The following is a 21,114-nucleotide window of genomic DNA, read 5'->3' as shown; positions in this document are numbered from 1 at the left end:
ATGGGACAGTACAGAAGGTGTTGCAAATTGTTTGTCTAAATAACTGTTGCTAAGGGACTCGGAAGCAAGATGTGCGGCGGTCGTTTTTATGTGCTGGAACTACCAGGCATAAAGATCATGCTAGGCTGTGCTGCGTTATTGAGTGTAGACTATCAGGGACAGCTGAAGGGTTTTTGTTGCCCTAGGTCAATTAAAATCCTCCCCTCCCCTGCGACTTACTGTAGGCTGAGCAGCATAACCGTAAAACATCAAATGGGCATGGGATGTTATTTTTGTTTTTAACTTCAATAATTGGACCATCATACCCAGGGCATCACCTGTCAGAACTCACTGGAATTCAGTTCCAGCACCTCTCAAGTGGGCACCATTGCCATTATAAGTGAACAAGGAAGGTGTTTCTGCTGAGTTCTGGCACCTCTTTTTCTAGAAAAATAGCACTGATCATACCACTCTACTCCACAGATTTGGATTAAATTCTAGGCACCATCAGCTAACATACTTTAGACAATTCACTTCACATATAAGCATGCATTAGAAAACTTGATCAATCCAGTTCTGTCTCCAAGACATCAACATAGCTGAGGCAAGAGCCCCTGGGTGTTCTGGTGCCCCAGGCAGTTCCCTGATTTACCGTACCTCTAGGACTGTGTCAGCCCTTCAGACTGTGAGGTGCCAGTGACATCAACTAATACAACTGTGTGAAAACTGGTTAGTGCGAAATATTCAATTTTGAGAAGTATGTGTGCTTCCACTATTCCATCCTGAAACCACCACCAGGTTCCAAACTAACTGCCTGTTGAGCATTCATTCTGATTGGTTTGCATGACGTTTGTGGGAGGTTATACATATGACATTGGCTGTTTATGGAGCATTCATTGAGATTTGTTTGTGAGGAGGTTATATCTTTCAACAAGCAATTGTTATCCAACACTTTCCAGTGCACTTTCCTGTCCCTTTCCTTGCCGCAAAAAGTTCAGGTATTTTGGGGCTGGGGAGGGAAGTGGGTTTGTTGCACAAGCGCACCAAATCCACTTTTATTGTGCAACCTGAATTTGCTGGTATGTGATTGAATCCCACCCACAAAATAGTAGTAACCAGGAAACTCCCTAGTTTGCAACTCACAGCAGGATCAGTGCTTGCAGCATTAGCACTCTTGAAGTCATTAAACTGAGCTGAATGGGATTTGGGGAAAAGAATTTGCTTGAGAATCACATCGCAAAAAGTTTTAATTTATATTTTCTTAACTAGATAATCTTTTTCAACCTTTCCTTCTATGGATTCTGTTAAGTAACAGATGTAGGACACAAATGTTTTATTTTTACCTACCATTGTAGGGGAAGTGAACAGTTATTAGAGCAAGCTGTTAAATATTGGGGGATGGGGGATGTAGGTTTTGGTTTTCATGGTATCCTCCAGCAGTCTTGAGCACCATGCCAAATGACTGTGGCCTTTTGTATTTAAGGAAAGTACACTAGAGTGCTACTTTTCAAATTATTTTCAATAATATCTAAAGCAAAAGAAAGAAATAACATGTAGAATCATTGTAGGGATACTACTAGAAAACATAAATAATCAAAGGCAATGCTGTCAAGCATCCATTTGCCAGAGCTACTTAAATTTCAGAAGCAGAATTTGAAAAATGTTTGGAATTCCAAGGAAGTCAAACTTGAAAACTGTTCTTCAGTTGTCAAATTTGACTAGCATTATTCTCCAGCTCTGCTATTGAACAGGAGCCACAATCACATTAAATCTGGCTAGTGCAGAGTAGATTTCAGATTGCTGGCTAAAATTGTTTCTGGATCACAGTAGTGCTGGAAGATGGAGGCTGTCAGCCAGTGGCTCGGGGTCCCCTGAAAGATTCATGCCACTTGGGACCAGTGGCGTAGCATGGGTTGTCAGCACCCGGGGCAAGGCAAGTAATTTGCACCCCCTAACCCATGGATTTGCGCCCCCTAACCCTAATCCCCAGATGTTGCGCCCAGTGCGCCCTGCCCCCCCTGCACCCCCCACGCTACGCCACTGCTTGGGACACCCTGACAGCCAAGATGCCTGCTATTTATGCTTGTGTAGCTCCTTGCAGAGGGTGGAAAGAGGGCATCGTGTTCATTGAAACCACTGTATTCTAACATAATGAACTGTTCTTGCCCTTTAATGACCACAGCTGACTCTGTAAACAGTAATAGGGTCCTTCTGGATAGGACTGTTAATGCACAAGATGACTCTTCAGGGTATCAGGATGGTCATATGTGCTCCCATGTTCCAAGTCAATTTGCACCTTCAATACCTTTCTGGATGGTCTCATGGCATCTGTCACAAGCCATGCATGATTTGTAGCTTTTTGCAGGAAACCTGTAAGATTTTGTACCACAAACATTCTGATTTATTATTTTTTGGGAGGGTGTGGGTTCTGCTTTTGTTGTGCTATAGCCCTGGCAATGTGCTGAATTAATTTTGCTTCTTTGTGGTGTACTTCACAGTGATGCTGACTACTGTCATTCTTTTTTTTTGGGGGGGGGCGGGATGGAAACAAGCAAAGGTTTAGCACAGCAGTCATAGCCTTTAAAACTATTTAAAAGTGTAATGGTGGTACACAGCTGACTATACTTGAAGGAATGGGGAAGGGAGAGAAGTTTGTGCTAGGGCATCCTGGCAATTTACTCAGTTAAAATTGTTTTTTAAAAAGAGGCAGGAGTAGGCGCACGTGTGTATGTCCGTATGCGCTCGCTCTCTCTCTCTCTCTCTCTCTCTCACTCACACACACACACACACACACACACACACACATGCTCCATTGGTCCTTCCCGCTGGTAGTTGCTTTTTCATCTCTCTTGTCCATGCTGACTAATTCACTCTCACCCTCATCATTCACTTGCTTTCCTACTCTCTCCAGCATGCTCTGGGAGCCATTCTGTGGGTCAAGCTCTCTGGGAGCAGGCCTTGCACCATAATGCAGCTACCTTCCAGCTTGAAAAAAGAGGGGGAGTGCGCAGTAATTGTGTGAATGCCTCTTGTAACCTGGCATGCTGACAATTAACAGGGGTGGAGAAGATAAAACATTTGGATGCAGGATTCCAACCTTTCAGGCGCAGGTGGAGGAGAGTGGGGAGTGAACTGCATGGAGTTGGGGACAAGGCAGGAAGACCTCACAAACTCCAAATAAAACATATATTTTTTCTGGAAAGAGGGGGGCGTTTCTCCATAACTTTGGGAAGCTTTACAAATTGGGGTTTAATCTTGCTGAATCCCAGCCAGGGTGAAATAGCAATATAGCTTATTCTAAAGAGCATGCAGGGTGGTAGTCCATCGTAGTGCAACTAATTTCCATTAAAAGAAATATGGAGAGGAGGACAGATGGCAAGAACAGAAACAAAGGACTGGGTGGAGTCAAATGAGGACAGGGTAGAGTGGATAATGTGTCAGTAAGGAATACTTGTCTGGAGGTGACATTACTCCTTCCCATGATCACTTCAGCAGCAAAATATTTCTCTTCTTGGTCACCAGGGTCAACTGGGTCAAGACTTAAGCAAAAAATAAAATATATACACTAGAACTAGCATGGTCTCTTTGTGGATAGTAGTTCTACTTACCTCGTGGACTCTTTCTCAGCTTGACAAATATGAATAGTTCATCCTCGCCTTCTGATATTTAATCAGGCATTACCTATGCAAGTCAGATTCTTTCTTGGACTTGATTTCCCATCTATCATAGACTCATATAGTTTGAAGGGACCATGGGGGTCATCTAATCCAACACACTGCAATGAAGGAATCTTTTGCCCAACATGGGGCTTGAACCTACAACCCTGAGATTAAGAGTCTCATGCTCTACCAACTGAGCTAATCTAGATGGATGTGATAACAAGTTCATAGTGAGCATCATTGATACAAGGATTGCAAAGCATTAATTTTTTTTGCAAGTGCTAGAGAAGAGATTTTAAAAGAACGTTCTATTCTGAAAGGATCTGGACATGAATATGGGCCCCTCCCATGCATCTCACAGAAAGGCTTTGATTTGGCTGAAGGACCCTTGTGTGCTCTGCCTCAGCACAGTGCCCACAGATTGGTTCTTGTGTCACCCTTCTCTTGACATTTGCAAGAAGCCAAAGAGAAGGTTGCATTACAGTAAGGTTCAATAGTCATGAATTAACAGTCTGCTATTCTCATCTTCTATCACCTGCCCAAAGGGCACTATAGACCATTAATTTCTTTTCCACACTGTATCCCAGGCTGAGGGCAGAGGGAGAATGTACTTCTCTGGGTTGGTGCCTGTCCCCTCCCCCAAATGGAACAATGATGGGGAAAGTAGAGGCTAGATTTGGGGAGGGTAGAAGGTGGAAATGCATGTTGTGTAACTTTTATTTATATGAATAAGGAGTTTGACCCCATACTCTGAATTTACTTTGCTGCCAGCCAGGCAGCAGAACTCAAGAATATCCATTCACAAAAATGCCTCCCCACAGAAGCCAACATCTAATAAATCCTTTTTGCAATAATTTTGTGGGGCAGTTTTCTCAGCACATGCTGGTCAGCTGGAGAGAAGTGTGCCTCTGAGCACATAGATGCAGTGTTGATCACAACAAGTTTCCATGGAACTAGCCATTATATCATGAGAGAGGGTATGTGAAGAGGAACAGGTTTTTTTTGGGGGGGGGGAGAGTTAATTTCTTATATACAATGTGGTTTAGCTTACTTGCTTTGAAATAAATGGCTCTGCCTTACTTTTACTTTTTCCAGTACTACATAGATTGGTTCATTCACTCGAGAATCTGTGTGGTGCAACTGTTCTCTGCTGATGGCATCCTGTAGACTCTGCCTTGAGTGTGGTGGATAGTGTGTGAATATTCATGCTAGGGGTTTGGACTTGATTATCTTTTGGTCCCTTTCAGCACTGTGATTCTTAAAAAGAGAGAAGCTCGGAGAGGTCACTTGCCCTGGATGGATTAGCACTCACAGTTCAAAGCTGAATCCATTTACTTTGAGCTAGCAATTATGGCACAGCTTCATACAGCTTAACTATGGAGTATCAAGATGCTTCAAATCCACACGGACCAAGATCTGTTTACTTTACAAGTCATTTCCATCTAAATGATCATACAGCTTAATCCTCTCTTGGGTTGGGTTGGGTTGGGGGAGTTGGCATATGCAAATATTCCTGTGCTAACTGGTGTTTACATATGCTAATAACATCTGATCCGTTTGGTGCCAGCTGGTCCAGTCACCGTGAACCATTGTCTCCTCTTGCCTCTGCTACTGTCATAATTTGCTCCATCAAGGCCCTGACGTTGCTGTTTCAGGTTGTTTTTAAGGCATTTAATTTCCACCTATTTCCCCCTCTTCCTGGCATGAGTCCATCAGGGCATGTTTCCTGGACAGAGTTGCAGAAAACAACTCCCGAGTTTCCCCCATGTTTTTGTTTTTGATCCCAGAGCTCAGCCTGCAACTTCATAAGGCAACAAATAGCACCTTTCTGGTATACGCTCAGTGTATCTTGTTTTTATTAATAAGTAAGCACGGCCAACCCCCTGAAAATTTGGAATAAGATGTGAAGATGAAGGTCTGCAACTCGGTGACAGAGCATCTGCTTCGTATGTAGGGCTGGGAGAGTACCTTCCTTGAAACCCTGTAGAGATGCTGCCAGTCAGTGTAGGCAGTAGTGCGCTACATGGACCAAAGATGCGACTCAGTGTAAAACAGTTTCCTGTGTTCCTATGTGAAAAGAATCAAATTTCTTTGTGGAATTTAGATTTGTGGGCCTTCCATTTTAGAAATCAAGCAAATGGGCACCACACTACCAACCAATCTCAGCTGGTTACTGTAACCTTTTCAGCAGCCCCGAGCTTCCCCTCAGATGCAGGAATTAATTTCCCAGGCTACGAAACCCCAAGGGAAAGCTTAATAGGACGCCGGGAGCACAAGTTCAGGCCTAGATATGGGTGAGGTGTGTTTCCATGGCAACCTTTGCGAGGAGAAGGCTCGGCAATGTGCATGGGCCCAAGGCAGTGACATTTCACAGCTCTTCTTTCCCCCTCCCAAAAAAATAAAATAAAAATTTGTGTCCTTTCACCATGAGCTCTCTTCCACAGCTGTAATGCCAGGGTTTCCATGTCTTGAGCGTGAATCAAGAGACCCACAGAGTTTGCCCATTGTGGTTGGTGTATTATTGGACACTTGCCTGCATCTTGTTTCTACACAAGATACCAGGTACCTCACATTCATTTGTGCACAAAAGTTTTATTGGTTCTGTGGCCACAAATGTTAATGTACATTAAAATCCCCAGTTCACTCACAGACATTAATGTAATTTGGTTTTCCTGCTCATTAACCACCCTATGAGTTTCTTATCCCTAAGCATTCTGTGTTTTTAACAATCAGCCTTATGTGGTCTAAGTACCTAAGACCATATGTACATAACAGCATAATCAGTGCATAAGAGCACAATAAGTACAGAACAATAATTATGCCTTTTAAGTACATAAGAGATTATGTATGATATTATGCATTTTAATAACATCATGTATTATTATTCTCTCGTGTAATTATTACTATAAGTACACAAGAGCCCAGCTGCATGAGTTGAAAGGTTTGTCTAGCACAGCAGCCTGTCCTCTCCCTGGTAACCTGTATCAAGAGGAATGCTGCCTCTGATCCTGGAGGTAGTATATAGCCGTCACGACTAATAGCCATTGATAGTTTATCCTCCATGAATATAAGAAGGTTCAGAGTGTCAAATGAAACCCATCCATTAAGTCTCCATGTAGACACTCTGTTAGGAAGCCCATTTGCCTTACCTTATGCTCCGTCTCTGTGTACTATCATTTCATTATACTTTTGCATAGATAAAGCCAACTTCTATCTAGGCTCTTGGCTGCTCATGAGCTATACAGAACCACTTAACAAAAACAAAACACCCCCCCCCCCCGCCGCCGCCAACAGGCTTATGCCAAAAGGCTAGGAATTAAAATGCATCTGAGTACCGCCTGATGTACAGCTTCCAGGCAGCTAGGCGCTGTGGGGCTGAAATATTGGTTCTGTTCCCTGTCAGTGTGCACATTGATGGGTGGGTGTCATAGCTATTAGTCCTCCTGGCTGCCTGAATTTGTATGTCGTTCTTGGGCTTGCGAAGCTTGAATACATAAGTGAGTATTATTAACTGCTTTATGTCTTAATGGCTTGAAGGCAGTCCTGACATTTGAACACCCTGCTAGAATTGTAGGGAGTTGCAGGGGGCTGGATCTTGTGGACCACTGGGACAGGGGAGGGGTTCATAATAGCTGTTGGCAGGGGGTGGGCAGGGCCTACTATGCAGGATACCCACATCCTTTTTTTTTTCTTTTAAAAAAAAAGCTACCCATAAGCAAAACAGCAAGGCTATTTCTGAAATCTAAGTTGCTGTCTCCTTGACAGGGAGCCGAAGGAGGTGGGTTTGCAGCAGAAAGGATGGCATGCCCGGGAGGAAGTCTTCTCTCTAATGCAGCCTGAGACGCCCCTTCTCCACCACATCAACCCCACTGACAGGCTCTTCCAAGTGTTGTGTCCCAGCCTGTACTTATCAGGCTGATGGCCTGGAAGCAGGAGGAAGATCTAAACGAGGCATCTGGCATGTCATGAAATGCAGCTGCCCCTTCAACCAGCCAGCAGAGGCAGTTTTCTGTCAGGATAAGCAAAGGAAAAGAGGCTGAGTGCTGCCACTAAAGAGGGGCTGCACCTTTAGCCAGCACCACCAGTACCAGAACTTGGGGAGCTCTTCTTCTTTTTTAAAGGAACTGGTTCTGTTTCAATATGAAAAAACCTGCAACTAATTCCAGTTTATAGACTCACAGAATAATAGTTCGACCCTTTAGAAAACAAACTACTTTGGCTCATATTTCAATTCAAATGTTTACCCAAATGATCTTTGCCAAAAAAATTCTCAGCATTTAGAATGTTACAAGGTGCTATCCTGGAGTATAAAGTAAGAGAACATTAAAACACACACACACACACGCATACGGATGTGGGTTGCTTAATTTAGGCCCCCTTCCAACAATTATGATCTTTCAGCTGTAAAGGCCCAAAGAGTCTAAAGACATACCCAAAAAAAACCACATGCAAGAGAATTAATATGAAGATGAATAAGAAATCGTTCATCATTTTACCCCCAAACTTAATTCACATTCAGTTCATGCAGCAGCTATGGGAACTACTTTCAGGGGTAGTTCAGATATTTTTGAACTAATTTAGTGAAATTCACTGAACCAAACGAGATCGTTCCAAGCACTGACCAATACCCAGCCAACTTCCCTAATGGGTTTGAATAGCTGGAGTTGGCTGCTGTGCTGATTTTTCTAGTTCACTTCAATTCTCTTCTCCTTTCCTGCTGAAACTATTTAGGTTTATTTTTTTCCTATTCACATGCTGCTTTCCCACAGTGTGCCGTGCCCACAGCAGCTTACCACAAACATTCACAATTACCATCAAAATACAATTTGGGGGGGGGGGGGACACACCCACTGACAAAACACAGCAGTGTTTTTAAACAGGAAAAAACAACAACAATTCAACAAACACAGAATAAATTATATATAACAAATAAATAACCTACACTTAATGCATAGCTTTCATTTTGCTCTGGACTTAACCAACAGTAAACAGAGGGAGTAAAGTCTTCTTACCAGGCCACTAGATAAATCAGTGTTGGTCTCCTCATCTGTCCTCCAAAGGAGGCTGGCAGTAGAAAAAGGGAAGCCCCAGGGAGGACACTGATGGTGACTTCTCTTCCTTAGCCTCCCATAGGTTCCAGTTGCTAGTGGTGGCCTTACCGGTTTGGTAACTTGTTCATGACTCTCCTAAACCAATGCTCAGAATAGGGTTTCCAGTTACTGGGGAAGGGTTTCAACTCAGTGGTAGAGCATCCCCAGGATATCCAGGTAAGGCTGGGAATGGAACCTGTCTGAAATCAGGGAGAACTGCTGCTAGTGTCAACAATACTAAGCAAGAGGGCATATCAGTCTGACTCAGTATTAGGCAGCATCCTTTGGTTTGATACTGGCTCTCTGAGTCGCCTAGGTGGGTATGAGCAGCAAGGCAGGTGAAAGTGGTGCAAAACCAGGAGGAGGGTTTGGGGAGAAGTTAGGGCAGCATCTGTCAGGATCTGAGATTTATGAGCTTTTCAGACCCCATTGCCTGATAAAGCGTATATTGTAATGAACTAGTAAAATCCTAGCTGGTTGATAAGTTTATATTGGAAAACAGCACAACATGCAGCTGTACTGGTTTGGAAAAGAGGATGGAACAAACTGTCAGATCTAAATTTGCAGCAACAAAGCATGCCTTGAATGCTGGGGAATTTTCCCAGTGACCAAATATTGTGGTATGAATGCTTAGCAAATGTGATTTCTCCACAAAAGGTAATAGTCAAGCTAGCAAGAGAGAAAATATTTGGATCTCCTGCAACTGAGTCATAGTCACCCAACCCAGCTCAGGATTCAGCTTGCTAAATGGATGTGGAAGAGGGAACACGGCCTCCCAAGGCAGGCTGGGTGTATGAAATGCTGCTGTCTGTGGTGCTGAATTATTGCATAAGTTGGAAAGATCACATTTTGTATCAGGCTGCTTGCTGGTGTTATGGCTCTGGACCAGAAATCCGTAGAAGCCAAGTACACCAACAACAGCAGATCCTCTTCCCATGTGAATCTGTTGGACCCCACATCTCAATACTGAATGCTGAGGAAACACCTCTGCCACCAGCTTCTGATGACTTGGCTGTAGACTCCTCTGAGGATCAGGAGTGTCTTGAGGAGCTTTCTGCAAAGCTATCCCCGCAGTTGGAAACCCCACCGTCTAGAAAAAGCCAATAGTGCTTTCACTGGCCAAATACTGCAATCACACTGTGGGGCTTCCATCTTGACTCCCTAGTCCAGACTTTGCAGGTTGCTCAAAGACACCCTTGAGACAACTTGTATTTTCTGCATCAACTGCAGCACCTGAAGCCAACACCTTTGTCCTTATCCAATGTCCTTGCCCTGCTTTCCAATCTTTTCCAGAAATATGGGCCTACTGATCACTGCCTTTCTTATGGCATAATTTCCCCTTAATGGTGGCTGTCATCATGGATAAGAACACATGGGCCTTGGACTTGCTGCATTTCAGCTGTGTACATTGCTTAGGAAAACAAGTGGCACAGCTGGCTCTGTCCCTAGGTCCTTTTAGTGCTTTTCTCCGGAGAATGCAATGCCTCCTACTCTAGGTTTCTCTGTATAATAATCTTGCTATGACTTTCTTTTAGAGATCCATCCTTTTATTTACTCCCTTCCACCCTGATATGGAAGGATGTGTGTGATGGTGGAAGCTTAGAGTTCAAGGAAATCAAGTACCACTGAGTTGTAAGGTGAAGAAGAATCAGGGTTATGGGTAAGAAGGGGGGTGGATAGGGAAACAGCAGCACAAGGCCAGGAAAGTGAGCTACCCAGGTTCAAATGAAGCAAAGGTGAATTTCACATTGATCTGAAGTTGCCAGCTAAAATTCTAATGATTTTTGAGGTTATGAGCAGCCCACTATAAATTCATGGAGCATGAATGCTTGCAGCTAGCTATCACAATTCACTGTCAATCCTTGGTATTATCCATGAACTAGCCCATGTAAAAATAAAATGTGTCTGGTATCTTGCTGCCTTAGCTCTGGCAAAATGCTTGGAATTCCATATACAAGAGCTTGACATCTGCCCCCCCCACTCTACCCTTGAGGAGAACTCCCTTAAGATGCTATTAATCTGTGTTTCACAGCTCAACAATTAAGGTCCACAAGATTACATTACAACTCAGGTTCATGGAATTGCTGAACAACGGCAGGATGCAGGATTTTAAATGGTTCACTCAGGCTGAGCATCAGCAATGCGGGGGCACGCGGGGGGAGAGAAAAAACTTTCAAACCCTTGTTAAACCTAGAAGAGAGAAAGGAAGAGAGTGAGAGAGAGCAGTGAGGGAAATTTGTCTTCTATTGGGGATTAATTTTTCATTCTGTATCTCAAGGCTGAAAAGTGTTTTTTGGGTGTTTTTTTCCTTGGCATATGTTCAGTCAAGGAAAAAACTAAAGATGGATTTTAAAGCTCCCCAAAGCTCAGAGGCAGGCTGCAAAAGCATCTTTGCAGGCAAGGGAAGTCCTGATTTGCCTTCAGTTTGGCCTCTTGCTGTTGAAACATTTCCTACCCTTTGACAATACAGGCTTCCTAAAGGAACTGCTGTCATGAGAAGGTTGTGAAGCTTTGCTAACTGCTTGCAAGGATGTGTGGCACGGGGACCAATGCAATCCCTCCTTGTGGATACCAACTTCCAGGGAGCTGGGCCTTTTTGGCCCCACGTACATTGTGCAGCCTTGTGGACCAAACTGCTCAGCTGTGTTTACTGAGACCTGCAGAATTTGTGAACCCCCCCCCCCGCCCCAAGTGGAACACAGCCCAGCAGTCATACATTGTGGCCTGCCAGTTACTCACTACTCCTTTTCCCCAATCCAGTCCCAGGTAGGCAGCAAAAACAGGTGATATGTGAAGTCCCTTGTGAGGCACCATACATGGATGGAGGTCTATACTTCATTACATCTACGCTGTGCATTTAAAGTACGTTTAAAGCACATGGGGATAGTTTTGGGAAAAATAATGTACAATTCCCAGCACACTTAACAAAATATAGTTCCCATGATCCTCTGGCAGGAGTTGTGTGCTTTATATGTATAGTGGCAGCCCTTAAAATTTCCTTTCCTTTCCAGTATTTGGGCAGGCATGGAGGTTCCTTCTGTCTTTGGAGAAGAGACTTGGAATAACTCCTGAGAGTTAGACCCAATTCAGATGTAGTAATATCAGTCTGATTAATTCTGCCCACATAGCTTCCTCCTCTTCCCTTCTCTCCTCCATTGTGCATCTATCTCACTTTGAGACATCTAGGATCTGTTAAACCACAATCTCTTTATCTGAACTATGCTTTAAACTCTGACTGTCATCTTGACTTGAAAACTCGGATTAAATTGTGCTAGTTTGTAATCAATAGTTTAAACCACAGTTTCCTGGATTTGGACGTCATGGGAAATTGTGGTTTATGAAACCTGGAAGTTTTCCATTAAGATGCACGAGAGAAGGGAGGAATGAGTGTGTTCTTATTGCACTAGTGACTGACAAGCAGAACTAGAAACCAGGAAGCACCCATTAAAATGGGAAGCTAAATCCTACCTCTGCCATGAACTCACTAGGTTGCCTTAGGCAAACAAAGATCTCTCTGCCTCAGACCCTTATGCACAGTATGGGAATAATAATATAGTAATGCAGGGCTTCCTTATAGCTCCATTGTAAGGATTACTGAGATAATATATGTGATTCACTTTAGACTAAAGTTTAGAGAGTTCAAAGTGTCATACAAATGGTAAATGCTATTATTATTCCTATTGTGCAGCATGACAGCATAGTCTGAAGTGGGAAGCAGCTTAGAGTAGCTCTTAATTGCAGCCCAGATAACTTTTGGAATGTGCCTTTCAAATGCTTCAGTAATTAGTCCCAAGATTAATTTAAAGTTCCCTTCCTTTGTCTTGCTTTTATTATTCCAGCTGGCATTCTCTGCTTCCCAAAGGGGAAAGCCAGTATTCTTTCCCCCTGCAGCAACAATTTAATATCTTTAGGGCAAACATCTAAGGCAGTTAAGCAAATGTAAGGAAACAGTGAATTAATGGGATCTTTTTAGTCCAAGTGTTGTGAGCTTCCAAAGCAAATGCCTGGGGCTTCTTTGAGGAGGACCCTCTCTGGGTGTCTAGATATATTTCCAATTCCATCGTCCTATCGCTGAGGTCACAACCCTTTCCCCTAGTTTTGACACCTCCACGTTCTGTTCCCGTGTTTCTCCTGCCTCTCCACAAAGTTGCTTTGTCAGTGAGTAAGGCTTGAGGCAGTTTCCTGGGTGTCAGCCTGATTTAGATCAAGGTGGGTGTTTGTTTATGCCAGTGGAATGACAAGCAGTTCCTGAAAATCATGCTAAGATTTTTATTATAAAGTAAAAATAAATAATAAAACAATAAATCTACCTTGCTCCCTAGCCCAGTTTTGTACCCTTCCCTATGCTGATTTAACTAAAGGCTACTGGCATCAGGTACTTCTGTCAGGGTTATTACTATCCTCTTGATAGCTCAGTCAGTAAAACATAAGATTCTTCATCCCAGGGTCATGGGTTCTGGGCAAAAGAGTCCTGCAGTGCAGAGGGTTGGACTAGTTGACCTCATGATCCCTTCCAACTCCACAATTCTATGATTCTGTGATTTTGTTTTGGGGGAGCTGCCTCAATGCAATGTTGCCTGCACTGTAGTTACCTTCAGGGGTACACAGCTTGCAATTTTTTTACGGAAGGAGGGCAAACTTCTGACAGTGGAGTCCTCTTCCTGAAGTCATGTTTTCTTTCTTAAATGATTCTTCATGGTGGAAAATAGCATGTTGAGTAGCAGCACTTGTGGGGAGGGGGAGCTTGATGCCAGTCAGGAGAAGCTCTCCCCCCCCCCTTTAAATCCCATTTCTATTGTTTCCTCATCAGTTTATACATATAACAAATTCTTAATAAAATATAAGGCTAAACCTGCCTTTCCACTATTCCCCTTTCCAACCCACTTTTACCAAGTAACAAAACAGTTTGTTTGACGTACTGAAGCTAACTCAGACTAACTGGGAGAAGAACAAGGATGGAGAAGGTGGACAGAGAAGCTGGTGCCCATCACTACCTATGTGAAAAAGTATTTTGTCCTGAATCTTCCAACATTCAGCTTCATTGAATGGCTCTGTGTTCTAGCATTATTTGAGAGAGGGAGAAAAACATACCTGCTTCTCCACAGCATAAACCTATCACGTTCCTCCCCCCCCCCCCCCCGTACTCACTTTTTGTGTAAACTAAACAGCCTTAAATGTTATAACCTTTCCTCATAGGGGGACTTCTTCCAACTTCTTGATTATTTTGGTTGCCATTTTCTGAACCTTTTCCAATTCTATAATTTCCTTTTTGAGGTGAGGTGGCCAGAACTGTACACAGAATTCCCAGTATTGTCCCACCAAAGGTTTTGAGAACCTCCCCACTCCTTTAAACAACTTGCCTGGGCTGTCTGCCACCTGTACTGCATGCCTGTCTGTTGTTCTGTTGTCGCAGAGTTGCCATGGCTGCCTACTGCAGTTTAATGACAGCCTTCCAACTTTATTATATAGCAAGATATATACAATATTATGTATAGGAATGCCAGAGTCTGGTAGTGGCAGGGTATGGGGGGGAGGTGCTTAGGGAAGATGATATTGACAGTTTTATTTTCAATATAGTGTGTTAAATAGCACCTGCTGTTTACATGTTTTAAAATCCAGTAACACAGCTTCAGGTGATGCATTCTATTTATATCTTGCTCTTCCTTGGAAAGCAGAGAATACTTACGTGAGGCTCCAGTTTGTTTCTATCTGAGAAACTTATCAAGCCCACACTGGCTTGGTTTCAATAACACAGGTACTTTTTAACCCACACTTAGGAAGGTACCTTATCCCTTATGCTGAGTTATACCTGTTCTAAGCAAGACTGTTGGTCCATCTAGCTTAGTATTGGCTTCACTGGCTCGCAGCAGTTCTCCAGCATTTCAGACAGGTCTTTTTCCTAGTCCTTGGAAATGCCAGAGGTTGAAACCTGGGATCATCTGCATGCAACTCACGCGCTCAGCAACTGAGCTATAACCCCCCACTCCAGTGACTTGTTTTCACCCAACCCAGTGATTCTGTTGGAAAAATGAGGTTGTCTGTTCTCATACCGATCTTGTGTAGGGGAATGGTTGGTAGTAACTAACTGCTCTTATTCCCTTTTCAAGATTGACCGTCACTTTTTCTCTAAGGAAGCCAAGTTGTTGGTGAATAATCCTGGCCTCACTGAAGCATCTCAAATGGGCCTTTTCAGAAAAGAGGATGGGAATTTATGGCCCTTGAGCACTTGTTGCTGTAAATGAGAAGCAAAGAGTCTCTAATGATGGGAGATTTATGGCCACAATGTCACTCTGCCAGCACCAGTGTTGAGTGTTTGGGCTTTACGACTGGAACGGAGGCTGCTGTTGTTTGAAGAGTGAGTCTCCCATTTTGCACATAAATGTCATGGTTTAGATTTTGTTTGGGTCTTTGAGAATAAATCCCTCCATCATTAATATGTTCAGGGGTGTGGATTTATTGTGGATAATGAAATATAGCGTACAAGGGACTAATGTTTCAGGGAAAAACCCCAAAGGAGTCTTTTAAAAGTGTGGTTATTTATTTGTTTGTTCCATGTATAGCTCACCTTTTCCATTGCTGTTTGTGGTTATTAGACATACCCATAATAATGATGTGGAGGGGATGGGTATGTTTATTGCAGAGACCTAGTGGGTGTGGATTGCGTTTCACCACAGGCTGTCAGGGGGTTGTAGTTATTATTTGTCCCAGCCATTATATTGCCCTCAAGGGCAATACTCTACAAGTGTTTCCCAAACTCTCCACACACCCAGATCCATTTGAAAATTGCGGAGAGTCTTGGCGGACCACTTAATGATTTTTCTGCCTGCTGTGGCAAGTGAATTGCACTGTTGTGGCAACCGTAATGTGCTGTGCTTCATGCTGTCCAGGTTTTGATAGTATTTTTATTGATTCTTTGATTTCTTATGTACTGTATTTTCTTGCATTGCAGTTTAAATTTCATTCAGTTCAAATTGCAATACAATGAAACACAATAGTAAAAATGAAAGAAGCAATAGCATACAATTAAAAAAAGCAATATGAATATTTAAAGTGATGTGGTTGAAGACCTCCACAGCCATGGGAGAAAGTCCTGGGTGGTGTACATAGAGACATATTACTGAGGGGATGCCTAAAGCTTCCCCCTACTCTGGGAGACCCTCGTGTTTTGGATGAGGTGTGGCTTCAGTGACAGCTGTGTCTCACAGTGCTGTCTGTTAATTTTGTTCCATAGGACTCAGTGGTACCTATTGAGAACTGAGTCAGCACCAAGATACAGAGCCACACTCCTTGCTTTGTTTTAGAGGCCTAGTCTACACATGCAGTGTAATGAGATGGGACAATAATTGAGCTGGTAGACCAAACCAATTCAGACTGTGGTGGGTGGGTTGTTGCCATTTCTAAGTGCCATGGAATTTCCCCCCCCCCTTTGAATAGAAAACAAACACATTGGGGAGGTATGGTCTAACTTAGTCCTTTGCTTACTATGTTGATTTTTTTGTTCTCAATGAATTTTTAACATAGTGGAGAATTAACAAATGGTATCCTCCACCTGCAGTATGTATTGCTTGGTGGGTCAGGCTAGTAGTCTATCCCCTCACACATCCCTTGTCCCAGCTTTAGGCAATCAGATTCCAAAGGGACGTTAGTTCATGATAATAGTTTCCATCCTCTGCCATCTTGCACAGAGAGAGAGACAGAGAGAGAGAGAGAGAGAGAGAGAGAGATACTCCTGTATACCATATGCTCTCCCAACATTTGGTTATCAGAAATGTCAGAGATATCCTGTTTATGACCATGAAGATTATTCTTTTGGTTATTATGACTGTAGTTGAAAATCAAAAAATGTATTAATCCATTGCTTATTTGTGCTAGTGGCCATTCAAGATGTTGTGGCAATATGTTCTACGAGTTTTATTTTGTGTAATAAGAAATGCTTCATTTTCTTCAACACAGCGCTCCACCATTGGAATTTCAAGGGATTGTTTCCAAATTCTTGGGTCTGGATAAAGGGGGAAATTCGTTTAATAAATGTGTTTCAACATGTGGCTTTATGTTCTGTTTGTTTTTGCTGATTCAGGCACATCAGCTGCTGGCTAGGTTTCTGTATTGCCGCTTGGAGGCCAGTGTTTCAGCTTGCCAGACATGAAAAGGCTGAAGGTGAAGAGGGCTTGGACTGGTTCTTGGATGTGAGCCTAGAGAATGCTACAAGTTCAAGGCCCATCGAGCAAAACCTTCTTCCTGTCACTTAGTTCTTGGATGATTAATGATGTTGTCAGAAATACAAATGCCTTTGAGTTTCTCCTTTGTTATTTGCAATCATGTATGAAGGTTGTTTGTGAGGAATAGAAAGCAGAAGAGAGCCATTTTTTCCAACTGGGTGTTGACTCTTACTAATCTGGACACCATGAATGCAAATGTCATTTTTAGTGATAGGCAATGATTAAAATATATTTGTGTGAGAGAAGACGTCATTGGCCAACAGGCAATTTATTTGCTGGGTGGTAAGGTTTTCTACATTGAATTTGATTCATTCTCTGTGTTGATGAAAGTGTTGAGATTTTTCTCCTGCCAAAGTGTGCTACCCTCCAGACATCCTTTTTATTGTGGTTCCTGATGATTTGTGCTCGTTATGCTCTCAGGGTGGTCACACACAATTCTGTTTTCAATAAAGTTTTTACCTGCAAAAGTTTTGGGGGCGTTTGCATTGCCAGTCAGTGCACGTATTCTGTAACTTCCTGCTGGAATCCTGCAACTTTTTATGCCACAAATGCTTTGCTTTATTTTTATCCTGTTTTTGCTATACTATGGCATCTCTGAACAGCAATCATGTGGTAACACTGGGGATGCCTTTGCAGAACAAACAAAAGCAGAATAAAATCCACCACTAATGCACTGTTATTGTGTCTAGAACATGTTGCTGAATACAGCCACAATAACACACCAGTCTGGAGGGGCCCTGGGATGCTTTACCCAAGCAATACAGTTTCCCCACAGTAAGGACTTGCTGAGTTGGTTGTCTGCACCATTTATGACAGAACTCATTGAGTGGGGAAGATACTTCCCTATCAAACTATAGAGTTTTATGGCTAGCTTTGTCTTTTAGCAAACAGCTTGCATTCCCTGCATTTTTCTCAATGGCCTCTTAGATTTTAAAATTTAATTGTTCATACATTTTGAATGATGTGAATATTTGCAGGGGTTTTTTAAAGCATTATTGGGTTGTTGTTTTTAAAATCCTCCTATTTTTTATAGGAATACCTTGTTATCGGATGGCCACATGTAACAATATAAATGAGACTGTATTGTGGGATATGATGCCATTTATAGGTGGAATACACTAAATAAAAAGAAAAATGGTTAATGGGCTGAGTCTTATTGTAGCCCATAATAAGAGTTTCTACTTTTAACCCATTAATGGTCAGATTGTTACAGTGTGTTATAATAAGGCATTCTTATTATTAAAAATCTAGTCATATCTCTGAAGTTACCATCTTCTGTTAAGAGCACAGGAAGGTGCTGCCTACGGAGGCTGCATTCACACTGCAGTTTATTCTGCTTCCCTGACGTTTCCCTAACTGTTATTTTGCGGATTAAATCTGAGCTTTTACATTATGTAAAAGTCACTTCCAGAATACTAATGGAATGGAATATAGTGCAAATCTAGAGCTCATTTCCATGTTACTTGATTCTGGAAAAAATCTGTTTGCAGCTGCCTGAACCCAGAGGCAGAAAACTGTGACCTGTGAGGCAGCATACTGGCATGCACTGTGCTCCCTGCCCGTTTCAATATTAACAAAGTAGCAACCAACAAATAGAGTGAAAGAGTAATGGGGGTGTGGAGTGTGTTTGTATGAACTTGACAGTGTTAAACTATACACTGTTAAGTTCATACGCACACTCACAGTTCTTCCTTGTTCCACTCTGTAGCTTCATGTTCTTCAACAGAAGGGGCAGTGGGGCATAGGCCAGATGTTCTTCCTCAGACCAGATGTTTTCTAGGCCAAATCCCAGATGATCCAGACACTGTGTCAAAATGATGGCGTGAATTAACTTGAAGGTAGATACAGAGGCTAAGGACGCGAGTGGCGCTGTGGGTTAAACCACAGAGCCTAGGGCTTGCCGATCAGAAGGTTGGCAGTTCGAATCCCCGCGACAGGGTGAGCTCCCATTGCTCTGTCCCTGCTCCTGCCAACCTAGCAGTTCGAAAGCACATCAAAGTGCAAGTAGATAAATAGGTACCGCTCCGGCGGGAAGGTAAACGGTGTTTCCGTGCGCTGCTCTGGTTTGCCAGAAGCGGCTTAGTCATGCTGGCCACATGACCCGGAAGCTGTACGCCGGCTCCCTCGGTCAATAAAGCGAGATGAGTGCCGCAACTCCAGAGTCATCCGCGACCGGACCTAATGGTCAGGGGTCCCTTTACCTTTACAGAGGCTATGTACCCAACATACATTTAAAACGCATTCCCTCACCCTGAATAATCCTAACAAACTGTAGTTTGTTAATGGTTGCTGGGAATTGTAGCTCTGTGAGGGATAAAGTACAGTGCATGGTATTTCCACCCCCCCCCCTTTGTTTTTAGCTGGCTGAGAAGCAATGTATGGTGTATGGTGTGTACGCAGCCAAGAAAGTCTTAGACATTGGCATTTCAGCTGATGTGCAAAATGCCTCTGAGCTACTGCAGTAGGATTTTAAACTTTGCTTTCTTTTCTTAATGACTTTGACGGATACTAATAGCATTTTAAGCTCCCCTCCCCCCCCCCTTTGTAACACAAAGCCCTAGCTTTTGAACTGCATTCTTACCTCCCAAATCCAGTTTGCACAATGCATGAATGGGAATGCTGGGAGTGGGGAGGGCATGGATGAATCAAAGTAGGAGGATATATAATCATATTTTTACATGCAAGTTCCACTTGGAAAATTTCCACAGTCCAACATTCTTTCAAGTCTAGCAGAATCCTAACATGACGGGTGGTTTCCATGACCACAGTGTCATGCTAAACATGGATGTGCATGTGCCCAACTGAAGATTCACTAGCCTGCCTACCCTCAATGATCCAAACTGGTTTTGTTGTGTGCCACAGAGCCAAACTCTGTGGGATTGTTTGGCAAGAGGCAGGGATGGGGATAGCCTTGGCAGCTCAGTTCCATAACAGAGCTTTGAGTCGCTTGAAAGAGACTGCGGGGGAAGCTTATTGCACTGGCAGTCATCAAAGAGCCTCCTCAATCTTGTTTCAGTTTGTAAATACAGAAATTATATTACCAGTTGGCTGTAATATAAACAGGGTTGTGTGTGCTCAGTGCTTCAGGAAAAAAACCACGATGTGCCAAGAATAACTGGAATCTGCAACTGTGTAAATGATAATCCCAACAAATGTGCACACATTTTTGCTTACTTTGCATAATTGATTCTCCTCCTGTTAGTTATCGGGAAGGAGCTATGTAAGGTGCAGGAGCCCAATCTCATAACTACTCAGCTTCCTGCTCCCAACATCTCCAGCTTATTGAGCTATTCTAATTTCATCAGGATTTTGCCTGCATACTTTTCAGACCTGTCTTTAGAACCATTAGAACCAGAAACTTGCTTTTATTTTATTTTTACCAAAATAAATATAACATAACTAGGATGCCTGATTTTGTACACACTCACATTTGAATAGTGCAATTTCTGTAATTAAAAGTGGAATCAGATCTAAATTCAGACTTCTCAGGGCTCCCCATTTCCTTGCTGATTTCAGTGCAGTTATGTGAAAGTAGCTGAGAGGCTAACTGCAGTTCTTGATTATAAGAATATGTTGGGATTTGTAGAGCCGCTTGCACAGTGCAATAAATTTGAAAAGTTAATAATGAAACTAACAATGGCCACCAAATGGTGGCTCTTGCGGTTCTCATTACAGGCTAGAATCTAAACTGCATGAGCATTTTAACATGGGAGTGGCATGCAAAAGCTTTTTTAAGTTGGCATGTTTTGGGCACAAGTGGCCTCACACTGTGACCTCACACTGTGGCCATGTTGAAAGTTGCTACCACCTAAGCTGCTGTTTCCCTTGCTAAGGAAGCTGCCTTTGGCACCAATGACAGCTTCCCTCCCAGAGCAAATAGTAGCTGGGAGGGGATTTTCAGTGAGACCACAGTGTAGAGAAAAGCTTAACCATTCTCATGCACTGGTTGATTACCCTCCCCTCGCAATTGCGCTTTAAAAAAATTAACAAGACATGAGAAATGCGTCTATAATTTGACCCATATTCTTCATTTCCTGATGGCTATATGCGTGTTCAAGTTGTATAGAATTATTTCTTTGACTGGATGTTTTAAAACAACAACAACCCACAGTTTTTCTAGGAGAGGGCATGGTACAGAGCTCATGCTGCTATTTGTTTTCAGTCTTA

The 21,114-nt window shown here is 42.9% G+C and overlaps 1 protein-coding gene across 5 annotated transcripts in view; it reads left to right on the top strand.

The window, feature by feature from the left end:
* Positions 1-21,114, top strand: part of LOC309328060 (acid-sensing ion channel 2) — a 376,555-nt gene that overhangs the window by 17,796 nt on the left and 337,645 nt on the right. The window lies entirely within an intron of this gene.

The sequence above is a fragment of the Podarcis erhardii genome (genome assembly GCF_964252035.2).
Source record: "Podarcis erhardii genome assembly, chromosome: 13".
Classification (NCBI taxonomy): Eukaryota; Metazoa; Chordata; class Lepidosauria; order Squamata; family Lacertidae; genus Podarcis; species Podarcis erhardii.
The sequence above is the reverse complement of the archived record's forward strand: the minus strand, read 5'-3'. Positions and strand labels throughout refer to the sequence as shown.